Here is a 12,396-nt window from a genome sequence, read left to right as displayed (position 1 = left end):
CGTTGGACATCAGGCTATACCACAAGCGAAGCATATTTACACCAATGTGCCACAGGTGTAAAGTGCATTAGCATTAACTAGATTATTGACTCTAGTGCAAGTGGGAGTCTGTAGGAGATATGCCCTAGAGGCAATAATAAATGATATTATTTATCTTCGAGTTCATAATTATGTTTATGTTCCATGCTATAACTGCAATGATTCTCGAGTCTGCAATATCTATGAGGCTCGGAGGAAGACTCATATGCACGTGTGGAATAATAAATGGTAAGAAGTATTCCTAGTCTGCCTCTAAGACTAGCTCAAGTGTTGCATGATGGTTCTGTTTTCCTGATCATGGGCATGTCTATGCCAGCAATTTTGAGGGCACAATGTTAAGAGAACATTTGTGTTGAATCGACCCGGATTGATGTTATGCTAAGAGATTCATTCGTCACAAGTTAATGGTGCATATCACAGAGATGGTTAACGTTTGCATGATTCCTTGGACCATGAGAGTATCGAGTTTCTTCATGCTTGCTTCATGAACTTTGGGGTTTGTTAAACGTCATCCATAAATGGGTGGCTATTACGGCGGCTTACGGGTTCATGGAAAAGTGTGTCAAGTAACTTGATAGCTCAAGATTGGGATTTGCTCCTCCGACGATGGAGAGATATTCTCGGGCCCTCTCGGTATTACGGTATCCATTATCGTCTGGCCAGACATAGTGTGATTTGATCACTAGGATGCCAGAACATGGAAACGAGAAAAGAGAACAAAACCGGTAACGAGGTAACTTGCATGGTGGACAAATGGTTCGTCCCATGGGATGCAATAAATCTCACCTCGGGTGTTTGTGACATATCGCGAAGCAAAAGGAATAGCTCACTGCAACTGGAGGTTCACTCGAATATTTATTCGTGTGGGTATAGGGGTCAATATGGGTGTCCACGGCTCCGATGTTGATCATTGATCGGAAGGGGTTCCGGGTCATGTCTATACTTCACCGAACCTATAGGGTCACACGCTTAAGGGTCATCTATCTTCTGAATACTAGACAAGGAGTCTGAGAGAAAATCACCGAAAAATTTTCGGACAGCGGAAAAGGTTCCGCAGAGAGAGGTCATCGGATGAGTTTCGATGAAACTGAAAAGTTGTTTCAGGGGATACCATTAAGTCAAATTGGTTTCGGCACATGCCTGATAATTCTTGGAGGGTGCCAGAATCATTCTGGAAGCTTTCTGGAATTTTCCGGGATAATAACCGGATATGCTTCGGAGCTGCCGGAACCACTTCAGATGCTTTTCGCAGATGAAAATCACTAAACCGGAATTGTTTCGGAACGCGTTGAAAATCATTTTGGTGGGTACTGGAAATGTTCTAAGACCACATAAATATTTTCAGTTCGAACGGACGCTGAAAAATGTCGTCGTGAATAGTGAAAATCAGCTTTATGGAAAGCCACCTTTTGGGGCTTTGCTCCAAAAGATCTTGGGGATGACATGGATGGATAGGAGCCATTTTTGGGCCCGTCATGGGGGTGTGGCCGGCCACATGGGGTATCCCCCCTTGGGGACCCTCTTGTTCCTTGGTTTCACTCCTAGGTCCTTGTGGAAGGACTTCATTCATGTGCATTTTGGGTTTTTGTGTGAAACTACCCTACCCCTTGGGATTTCCTATAAATAGAGGTGGAGGGGCAGCCCTCCACACTCACTCTTTCTCACATACAAGTGCCATGCATGATCTGTCTTCTCTCTCCCTCCCAGCGAAACAGTTTCGTAGAGCCGAAAGGCTGTCTGGGTTCCGGCAGGAACTAGTTCTGAACGGCGAAGCCCTGCCGGATAGATGACATCGTATGTGTGCAACTCTGTAGAGAGGTCGTAGTTTCGATCTTAGTGCCCGAGGGGCTGTTCGAGAATGCCTCCCGAAGGGCTGTCCAAGTGACGGTCCGAGTTCTGTGAGTCCTCCCGAAGGGCTGTCCGAATGACCGTCCGAGTTTTGAAGGTCCTCCCGAAGGGCTGTCCGCAACACCGTCCGGGGGACTATTCAACCGCCTCCCGGAGGGCTGTCTGAGGAGCAGATGAGGGTATACATCCTCGTGGTTGGGAGGTTGTAAATCCTAGCTGCGGGGATCTGCATCGCCGATCGTCATCGACTCTACTTCCCGCCGCGCTACGAGTCGGTAACGAAATAGATCAAACCTTGTATGCAGTCTCCATAGTGGTCCTAGGCTGGTGCGTAGGTCAGAAAATTTTCGTTTTCTGCTGCGTTACCCTACAGGTGTCACAGAAACCGGTTTCTGTGATGTACTACTTTCCAATAAGGGAGCAGGTACAATTACCTCATCAAGTTCTACTTTCCTCCCGCTCACTTCTTTCGAGAGAAACTCCTTCTCTAGAAAGTTTCCGAATTTAGCAACAAAAGTCTTGCCTTCGGATCTGTGATAGAAGGTGTATCCAATAGTTTCTTTTGGATATCCTGTGAAGACACATTTCTCCGATTTGGGTTTGAGCTTATCAGGTTGAAACTTTTTCACATAAGCATCGCAGCCCCAAACTTTCAGAAACGACAATTTTGGTTTCTTGCCAAACCATAGTTCATAAGGCGTCGTCTCAACGGATTTTGATGGTGCCCTATTTAACGTAAATGCGGCCGTCTCTAGAGCATAACCCCAAAATGATAGCGGTAAATCAGTAAGAGACATCATAGATCGCACCATATCTAGTAAAGTACGATTACGACGTTCGGACACACCATTACGCTGTGGTGTTCCGGGTGGCGTGAGCTGCGAAACTATTCCGCATTGTTTCAAATGCACACCAAACTCGTAACTCAAATATTCTCCTCCACGATCAGATCGTAGGAATTTTATTTTCTTGTTACAATGATTTTCAACTTCACTCTGAAATTCTTTGAACTTTTCAAATGTTTCAGACTTATGTTTCATTAAGTAGATATACCCATATCTGCTTAAGTCATCTGTGAAGGTGAGAAAATAATGATATCCGCCATGAGCCTCAACATTCATCGGACCACATACATCTGTATGTATGATTTCGAACAAATCTGTTGCTCTCTCCATAGTACCGGAGAACGGTGTTTTTGTCATCTTAGCCATAAGGCACGGTTCGCAAGTACCAAGTGATTCATAATCAAGTGGTTCCAAAAGTCCATCAGTATGGAGTTTCTTCATGCGCTTTATACCGATATGACCTAAACGGCAGTGCCACAAATAAGTTGCACTATCATTATCAACTCTGCATCTTTTGGCTTTAACATTATGTATATGTGTGTCACTACTATCAAGATTTAATAAGAATAGACCATTCTTCATGGGTGCATGACCATAAAAGATTTTACTCATAAAAATAGTACAACCATTATTCTCTGATTTAAATGAATAACCGTCTCGCATCAAACAAGATCCAGATATAATGTTCATGCTCAACGCTGGCACCAAATAACAATTATTTAGGTCTAATACTAACCCCAAAGGTAGATGTAGAGGTAGCGTGCCGACCGCGATCACATCGACTTTGGAACCATTTCCCACGCGCATCGTCACCTCGTCCTTAGCCAATGTTCGCTTAATCTGTAGTCCCTGTTTCGAGTTGTAAATGTTAGCAACAGAACCAGTATCAAATACCCAGGTGCTACTGCGAGCATTAGTAAGGTACACATCAATAACATGTATATCACATATACCTTTGTTCACCTTGCCATCCTTCTTATCCGCCAAATACTTGGGGCAGTTCCGCTTCCAGTGACCAGTCTGCTTGCAGTAGAAGCACTCAGTTTCAGGCTTAGGTCCAGATTTGGGTTTCTTCTCTTGAGCAGCAACTTGCTTGCTGTTCTTTTTGAAGTTCCCCTTCTTCTTCCCTTTGCCATTTTTCTTGAAACTAGTGGTCTTGTGGACCATCAACACTTGATGCTCCTTCTTGGTTTCTACCTCTGCAGCTTTCAGCATTGCGAAGAGCTCGGGAATAGTCTTATTCATCCCTTGCATATTATAGTTCATCACGAAGCTCTTGTAGCTAGGTGGCAGTGATTGAAGAATTCTGTCAATGACGCAATTATCTGGAAGATTAACTCCCAATTGAATCAAGTGATTATTATACCCAGACATTTTGAGTATATGCTCACTGACAAAACTATTCTCCTCCATCTTGCAGCTATAGAACTTATTGGAGACTTCATATCTCTCAATCCGGGCATTTGCTTGAAATATTAACTTCAACTCCTGGAACATCTCATATGATCCATGACGTTCAAAACGTCATTGAAGTCCCGATTCTAAGCCGTAAAGCATGGCACACTGAACTATCGAGTAGTCATCAGCTTTGCTCTGCCAGACGTTCATAACATCTGGTGTTGCTCCAGCAGCAGGCCTGACAACCAGCGGTGCTTCCAGGATGTAATTCTTCTGTGCAGCAATGAGGATAATCCTCAAGTTACGGACCCAGTCCGTGTAATTGCTACCATCATCTTTCAACTTTGCTTTCTCAAGGAACGCATTAAAATTCAACGGAACAACAACACGGGCCATCTATCTACAATCGAACATAAACAAGCAAGATACTATCAGGTACTAAGTTCATGATAAAATTTAAGTTCAATTAATCATATTACTAAAGAACTCCCACTTAAATAGACATCCCTCTAATCCTCTAAGTGATCACGTGATCCAAATCAACTAAACCATGTTCGATCATCATGTGAGATGGAGTAGTTTCATTGGTGAACATCACTATGTTGATCATATCTACTATATGATTCACGCTCGACCTTTCGGTCTCCGTGTTCCGAGGCCATATCTGTATATGCCTGGCTCGTCAAGTATAACCTGAGTATTCCGCGTGTGCAACTGTTTTGCACCCGTTGTATTTGAACGTAGAGCCTATCACACCCGATCATCACGTGGTGTCTCAGCACGAAGAACTTTCGCAACGGTGCATACTCAGGGAGAACACTTCTTGATAATTAGTGAGAGATCATCTTAAAATGCTACCGTCAATCAAAGCAAGATAAGATGCATAAAAGATAAACATCACATGCAATCAATATAAGTGATATGATATGGCCATCATCATTTTGTGCTTGTGATCTCCATCTTCGAAGCACCGTCATGATCACCATCATCACCGGCGCGACACATTGATCACCATCGTAGCATCGTTATCGTCTCGCCAATCTTATGCTTCCACGACTATCGCTACCGCTTCGTGATAAAGTAAAGCATTACAGCGCAATTGCATTGCATACAATAAAGCGACAACCATATGGCTCCTGCCAGTTGCCGATAACTCGGTTACAAAACATGATCATCTCATACAATAAAATTTAGCATCATGTCTTGACCATATCACATCACAACATGCCCTGCAAAAACAAGTTAGACGTCTTCTACTTTGTTGTTGCAAGTTTTACGTGGCTGCTACGGGCTTAAGCAAGAACCAATCTTACCTACGCATCAAAATCACAATGATAGTTTGTCAGGTTGGTGCTGTTTTAACCTTCGCAAGGACCGGGCGTAGCCACACTCAGTTCAACTAAAGTTGGAGAAACTGACACCCGCCAGCCACCTGTGTGCAAAGCACGTCGGTAGAACCAGTCTCACGTAAGCGTACGCGTAATGTCGGTCCGGACCGCTTCATCCAACAATACCGCCGAACCAAAGTATGACATGCTGGTAAGCAGTATGACTTATATCGCCCACAACTCACTTGTGTTCTACTCGTGCATATAACATCAACACGTGGCTCGGATGCCACTGTTGGGGAACGTAGTAATTTCAAAATTTTCCTACGCACACGCAAGATCATGGTGATGCATAGCAACAAGAGGGGAGAGTGTGATCTACGTACCCTCGTAGACCGACAGCGGAAGCATTATGACAACGCGGTTGATGTAGTCGTATGTCTTCATGGCCCGACCGATCAAGCACCGAAACTACGGCACCTCCGAGTTTTAGCACACGTTCAGCTCGATGACGATCCCCGGACTCCGATCCAGCAAAGTGTCGGGGAAGAGTTCCGTCAGCACGACGGCGTGGTGAAGATCTTGATGTTCTACCGTCGCAGGGCTTCGCCTGAGCACCGCTACAATATTATCGAGGAGTATGGTGGAAGGGGGCATTGCACACGGCTAAGAAAACGATCACGTGGATCAACTTGTGTGTCTAGGGGTGCCCCTGTCCCCGTATATAAAGGAGCAAGGGGAGGAGGCCGGCCAGCCCTAGGGCGCGCCAAGGAGGAGGAGTCCTCCTCCTAGTAGGAGTAGGACTCCCCTCTTTCCTACTCCTACTAGGAGGGGGAAAGGAAGGGGGAGAGGGAGAAGGAAAGGGGGGCGCCCCCCCCTCTCCTAGTCCAATTCGGACCAGAGGGGGAGGGGGCGCGCGGCCCACCCTGGCCGCCCCTCTCTCTCTCCACTAGGGCCCATAAGGCCCATTACTTCTCTGGGGGGTTCCGGTAACCCTCCGGCACTCCGGTTTTCTCCGAAATCACCTGGAACACTTCCGGTGTCCGAATATAGCCGTCCAATATATCAATCTTTATGTCTCGACCATTTCGAGACTCCTCGTCATGTTCGTGATCACATCCGGGACTCCGAACTAACTTCGGTACATCAAAACTCATAAACTCATAATATAACTGTCATCGAAACCTTAAGCGTGCGGACCCTACGGGTTCGAGAACAATGTAGACATGACCGAGACACGTCTCCGGTCAATAACCAATAGCGGAACCTAGATGCTCATATTGGCTCCCACATATTCTACGAAGATCTTTATCGGTCAGACCGCATAACAACATACGTTGTTCCCTTTGTCATCGGTATGTTACTTGCCCGAGATTCGATCGTCGGTATCTCAATACCTAGTTCAATCTTGTTACCGGCAAGTCTCTTTACTTGTTTCATAATACATCATCTCGCAACTAACTTATTAGTTGAAATGCTTGCAAGGCTTATGTGATGTGCATTACCGAGAGGGCCCAGAGATACCTCTCCGACAATCGGAGTGACAAATCCTAATCTCGAAATATGCCAACCCAACATTTACCTTTGGAGACACCTGTAGAGCTCCTTTATAATCACCCAGTTACGTTGTGACGTTTGGTAGCACACAAAGTGTTCCTCCGGCAAACGGGAGTTGCATAATCTCATAGTCATAGGAACATGTATAAGTCATGAAGAAAGCAATAGCAACATACTAAACGATCGGGTGCTAAGCTAATGGAATGGGTCATGTCAATCACATCATTCTCTTAATAATGTGATCCCGTTAATCAAATGACAACACATGTCTATGGTTAGGAAACATAACCATCTTTGATTAACGAGCTAGTCAAGTAGAGGCATACTAGTGACGTTTAGTTTGTCTATGTATTCACACAAGTATTATGTTTCCAGATAATACAATTCTAGCATGAATAATGAACATTTATCATGATATAAGGAAATAAAATAATAACATTATTATTGCCTCTAGGGCATATTTCCTTCAGCAGGGGTCTGGGCCCATCGCCCATTGCACACTTACACGTTGCGTACGTGGCCGGTGAGCAGACCTAGCCTCCCTTATACAAGAGTAAGCGTTCCAGTCCAACCCGGCGCGCGCAGCACAATCGCTGACGTCACGAAGGCTTCGGCTGATACCACGACGTCGAGTGCCCATAACTGTCCCCGCGTAGATGGTTAGTGCGTATAGGCCAGTAGCCAGACTCAGATCAAATACCAAGATCTCGTTAAATGTGTTATCTTGAAAAAACCGCGAACACCGACCAGGACCAGGCCCACCTCTCTCCTAGGTGGTCTCAACCTGCCCTGTCGCTTCGCCACAAAGATCCACTCAGAGGGCCGTCAGGACAAACGTCCTTTCAGACCCAATCCGTGAATCACTCGCGGGTACTCCTGCGAGCTGACCCGTCTTTAGTCACCACAAGTATCATATATTATGTATATAAGTATATACCCATGATCAACTCCCGAGTGATCACGGCCCGATAGTATAGCATGGCAGACGGACAAGAATGTAGGGCCACTGATGGTAAACTAGCATCCTATACTAAGCATTTAGGATGACATATTTATCCCTAAGTGTTTTGGTGATTGATGACAACGCATTTGCGGACTAATCGTGTGCCATGAGTATTCCAGACACTTCTTTACTAGACACAAGACGATTGGGTGCCCCTCAAAGACTGACAAAGACGGCGTCTTTTCTACGTTTCTTTTTGGTGGATTTGAGTCGTAGGAAAGCCATACTATTAAGAGGGGGTCCGCGTTGGAAAGGTTTGGGTGGAATCATCACGTACACGTCTCCTTCTTATCCCCTCCTTCTTCCTTGGAGCTTCCTCCGTTTTCCTGCCTCCTTTGACTGGCTGCTGTTGTTGGTTGCGGTAGTACTGCTCCTGGGTCAACGGTACTACCGTGGGCATCCGCGGTAGTATCGCGCAGTGGTGCGGTAGTACCGCTGGTGCCCACGGTAGTACCGCTCCCCTGGAGCCGCACTACCGCTGCCCACCAGGCTAGTGCCGCCCCTTTGCGGTATTAAGAGCGGATGTAATTTTTTACATCCGCACCTACCGCGGTAGTACCGCTTTCGCCGTGTGGTAGTACCGCGCTATGCGGTCAGGCAGTAGTACCGCCCCACGGCAGTACTACTGTGTCGGGTTTTTGCTACTTCCGTTTCTTTGCGGAAGTAGGCACGGAAGTTTCCCTTATCCCCTGGCTGGGACTTTTGCCTCGCGGTAGTACCGCATGGGGGGCGCGGTAGTACCGCGCGTGCGGGAGTTCCGCCCCCAGCTTCTGTTCTTCGGTTCTGTGCTGGGGTCGCGGCAGTACCGTGGGTCGGTACGGTAGTACCGCACAGCCGTGCGGTAGTACCGCTTGGTTGCAAGCAGTAGTACCGCGCGGCCTTGCGGTAGTACTGCTGGCCAGGCGCGGTAGTACCGCTGGCCGCGGGCTGGTTGGTGGGTAACGGTTGGATCTTTTCCAGACACTATATAAGGGGTCCCCTTCTTCCCCGTTGACTCACCTCTCCCACCATTAAAGTTCCATTATCGCTCCAAGCTCCATTTTCGCCCGATCTCACTCCCTAGCCAATCAAACTTGTTGATTTGCTCGGGAGTGGTTGAGAAGGCCCCGATCTACACTTCCACCAAGAGATATTTGATTCCCCCCCACTAATCCCTTGCGGATCTTGTTACTCTTGGGTGTTTGAGCATCCTAGACGGTTGAGGTCACTCGCGAAGCCATAGTCCATTGTGGCGAAGCTTCATGGTGTCGTTGGGAGCCTCCAATTGAGTTGTGGAGATTGCCCCAACCTCGTTTGTAAAGGTTCGGTCGCTGTCTCCAAGGGCACCAATAGTGGAATCACGGCATCTCGCATTGTGTGAGGGCGTGAGGAGATTACAGTGGCCCTAGTGGCTTCTTGGGGAGCATTGTGCCTCCACACCGCTCCAACAGAGACGTACTTCCTCTCAAAGGGAAGGAACTTCGGCAACACATCCTCGTCTCCACCATCTCCACTCTTGGTTATCTCGTGCCTTTACTTGTGGAAGCTTATTTGTTTCATATATCTTGCTTGCTTGTGTTCCTATTCGTGTTGCATCATATAGGTTGCTCACCTAGTTGCATATCTAGACAACCTACTTTGATGCAAAGTTTAAATTGCTAAAGAAAAGCTAAAAATTGTTAGTTGCCTATTCACCCCCCCTCTAGTCAACCATATCGATCCTTTCAGCTGACGTCACGAAGGTTTCGGCTGATACCACGATGTCGAGTGCCCATAACTGTCCCCGCGTAGATGGTTAGTGCGTATAGGCCAGTAGCCAGACTCAGATCAAATACCAAGATCTCGTTAAATGTGTTATCTTGAAAAAACCGCGAACGCCGACCAAGGCCAGGCCCACCTCTCTCCTAGGTGGTCTCAACCTGCCCTGTAGCTTCGCCACAAAGATCCACTCAGAGGGCCGTCAGGACAAACGTCCTTTCGGACCCAATCCGTGAATCACTCGCGGGTAATCCTACGAGCCGACCCGTCTTTAGTCACCACAAGTATCATATATTATGTATATAAGTATATACCCGTGATCAACTCCCGAGTGATCACGGCCCGATAGTATAGCATGGCAGACGGACAAGAATGTAGGGCCACTGATGGTAAACTAGCATCCTATACTAAGCATTTAGGATTGCAGGTAAGGTATCAACAGTTGTAGCAACAATGACAGGCTATGCATCAGAATAGGATTAACGGAAAGCAGTAACTGTTGGGGAACGTAGCAATAATTCAAAATTTTCCTACGTGTCACCAAGATCAATCTATGGAGTCATCTAGCAACGAGGGAGGAGTGGATCTACATACCCTTGTAGATCGCGCGCGGAAGCGTTCAAGAGAACGGGGTTGATGGAGTCGTACTCGTCGTGATCCAAATCACCGATGATCCTAGCACCGAACGGACGGCACCTCCGCATTCAACACACGTACAGAGCAGCGAAGTCTCCTCCTTGATCCAGCAAGGGGGAAGGAGAGGTTGATGGAGATCCAGCAGCACGACGGCGTGGTGGTGGAAGTAGCGGGATTCCAACAGGGCTTCGCCAAGCGCTGCGGGAGGAGGAAGATGTGTCATGGGAGGGAGAGGGAGGCGCCAGGGCTTAGGTGCGGCTGCCCTCCCTTTCCCCCACTATATATAGGGCCAAGGGAGAGGGGGGCGCAGCCTTTGGCCCTTCCTCCAAGGAAGGGTGCGGCCAGGGAGGAGTCCCTCCTCCCCAAGGCACCTCGGAGGTGCCTTCCCCTTTTAGGACTCTTCCTTTCCCTCTTCTCTTGGCGCATGGGCCTCTTGGGGCTGGTGCCCTTGGCCCATATAGGCCAAGGCGCACCCCCTACAGCCCATGTGGCCCCCCGGGGCAGGTGGCCCCACCCGGTGGACCCCCGGGACCCTTCCGGTGGTCCCGGTACAATACCGATGACCCCGAAACTTGTCCCGATAGCCGAAATAACACTTCCTATATATAATTCTTTACCTCCGGACCATTCCGGAACTCCTCGTGACGTTCGGGATCTCATCCGGGACTCCGAACAACTTTCGGGTTACCGCATACTAATATCTCTATAACCCTAGCGTCACCGAACCTTAAGTGTGTAGACCCTACGGGTTCGGGAGACATGCAGACATGACCGAGATGACTCTCTGGTCAATAACCAACAGCGGGATCTGGATACCCATGTTGGCTCCCACATGTTCCACGATGATCTCATCGGATGAACCACGATGTCAAGGACTTAATCAATCCCGTATACAATTCCCTTTGTCTAGCGGTACGATACTTGCCTGAGATTCGATCGTCGGTATCCCGATACCTTGTTCAATCTCGTTACCGGCAAGTCTCTTTACTCGTTTCGTAACACATCATCCCGTGATCAACTCCTTGATCACATTGTGCACATTATGATGATGTCCTACCGAGTGGGCCCAGAGATACCTCTCCGTCACACGGAGTGACAAATCCCAGTCTCGATTCGTGCCAACCCAACAGACACTTTCGGAGATACCTGTAGTGTACCTTTATAGCCACCTAGTTACGTTGTGACGTTTGGCACACCCAAAGCACTCCTACGGTATCCGGGAGTTGCACAATCTCATGGTCTAAGGAAATGATACTTGACATTAGAAAAGCTTTAGCATACGAACTATACGATCTTTGTGCTAGGCTTAGGATTGGGTCTTGTCCATCACATCATTCTCCTAATGATGTGATCCCGTTATCAATGACATCCAATGTCCATGGTCAGGAAACCGTAACCATCTATTGATTAACGAGCTAGTCAACTAGAGGCTTACTAGGGACATGGTGTTGTCTATGTATCCACACATGTATCTGAGTTTCCTATCAATACAATTCTAGCATGGATAATAAACGATTATCATGAACAAGGAAATATAATAATAACTAATTTATTATTGCCTCTAGGGCATATTTCCAACAGTCTCCCACTTGCACTAGAGTCAATAATCCAGTTCACATCGATATGTGATTAACACTCAAGGTCACATCCCCATGTGACTAACACCCAAAGAGTTTACTAGAGTCAATAATCTAGTTCACATTACCATGTGATTAACACTCGATGAGTTCTGGGTTTGATCATGTTATGCTTGTGAGAGATGTTATAGTCAACGGGTCTGAATCTTTCAGATCCGTATGTACTTCGCAAATTTCTATGTCATCTTGTAGATGCAACTACTACGCTACAATTGGAGCTATTCCAAATAACTGTTCTACTATACGAATCCAGTTTACTACTCAAAATAATCTGGATTAGTGTCAAAGTTTGCATCGGCGTAACCCTTTACGACGAACTCTTTTACCACCTCCATAATCGAGAAAATTCCTTAGTCCACTTGTTACTA

This window comes from Triticum dicoccoides, chromosome 3A (assembly GCF_002162155.2).
Source record: "Triticum dicoccoides isolate Atlit2015 ecotype Zavitan chromosome 3A, WEW_v2.0, whole genome shotgun sequence".
Classification (NCBI taxonomy): Eukaryota; Viridiplantae; Streptophyta; class Magnoliopsida; order Poales; family Poaceae; genus Triticum; species Triticum dicoccoides.
This window is presented reverse-complemented; position numbering follows the sequence as displayed.